Genomic DNA, 1,694 nt, shown 5'->3' on the forward strand with positions numbered 1-1,694 from the left:
AGAGGAAATGCTTTCAATTTTTCACCATTGAGGATAATGTTTGCTGTGGGTTTGTCATATATAGCTTTTATTATGTTGAGATATGTTCCTTCTGTTGCTGCTTTCTGAAGAGTTTTTATCATAAATGGATGTTGAATTTTGTCAAAGGCTTTCTCTGCCTCTATTGAAATAATCATATGGTTTTTATTTTTCAATTTGTTAATGTGGTGTATTACATTGATTGATTTGCGGATATTGAAGAATCCTTGCATCCCTGGGATAAAGCCCACTTGATCATGGTGTATGATCTTTTTAATGTGTTGTTGGATTCTGATTGCTAGAATTTTGTTAAGGATTTTTGCATCTATGTTCATCAGTGATATTGGCCTGTAGTTTTCTTTTTTTGTGGGATCTTTGTCAGGTTTTGGTATTAGGGTGATGGTGGCCTCATAGAATGAGTTTGTAGTTTACCTTCCTCTGCAATTTTCTGGAAGAGTTTGAATAGGATAGGTGTTAGCTCTTCTCTAAATTTTTGGTAGAATTCAGCTGTGAAGCCGTCTGGACCTGGACTTTTGTTTGCTGGAAAATTTCTGATTACAGTTTCAATTGCCATGCGTGTGATGGGTCTGTTAAGATTTTCTATTTCTTCTTTGTCCAGTTTTGGAAAGTTGTACTTTTCTAAGAATTTGTCCATTTCTTCCACGTTGTCCATTTTATTGGCATATAATTGTTGATAGTAGTCTCTTATGATCCTTTGTATTTCTGTGTTGTCTGTTGTGATCTCTCCATTTTCATTTCTAATTTTATTGATTTGATTTTTCTCCCTTTGTTTCTTGATGAGTCTGGCTAATGGTTTGTCAATTTTATTTATCCTTTCAAAGAACCAGCTTTTGTTTTTGTTGATTTTTGCTATGGTCTCTTTTGTTTCTTTCACGTTTATTTCTGCTCTAATTTTTAAGATTTCTTTCCTTCTACTAATCCTGGGGTTCTTCATTTCTTCCTTTTCTAGTTGCTTTAGGTGTAGAGTTAGGTTATTTATTTGACTTTTTTCTTGTTTCTTGAGGTATGCCTGTATTGCTATGAACTTTCCCCTTAGGACTGCTTTTACCGTGTCCCACAGGTTTTGGGTTGTGTTTTCATTTTCATTCGTTTCTATGCAAATTTTGATTTCTTTTTTGATTTCTTCTGTGATTTGTTGGTTATTCAGCAGCGTGTTGTTCAGCCTCCATATGTTGGAGTTTTTAATAGTTTTTCTCCTGTAATTGAGATCTAATCTTACTGCATTGTGGTCAGAAAAGATGCTTGGAATGATTTCTATTTTTTTGAATTTACCAAGGCTAGCTTTATGGCCCAGGATGTGATCTATCCTGGAGAAGGTTCCATGTGCGCTTGAGAAAAAGGTGAAATTCATTGTGTTGGGATGAAATGTCCTATAGATATCAATTAGGTCTAACTGGTCTATTGTATCGTTTAAAGTTTGTGTTTCCTTGTTAATTTTCTGTTTAGTTGATCTATCCATAGGTGTGAGTGGGGTAGTTAAAGTACTCCCACTATTATTGTGTTATTGTTAATTTCTCCTTTCTATACTTGTTAGCATTTGTCTTACATACTGCGGTGCTCCCGTGTTGGGTGCATATATATTTATAGTTGTTATATCTTCTTCTTGGATTGATCCTTTGATCATTATGTAGTGACCTTCTTTGTCTCTTTTCACT

This window comes from Bison bison, unplaced genomic scaffold (assembly GCF_000754665.1).
Source record: "Bison bison bison isolate TAMUID 2011002044 unplaced genomic scaffold, Bison_UMD1.0 scf7180017864459, whole genome shotgun sequence".
In the NCBI taxonomy this organism is placed as follows: Eukaryota; Metazoa; Chordata; class Mammalia; order Artiodactyla; family Bovidae; genus Bison; species Bison bison.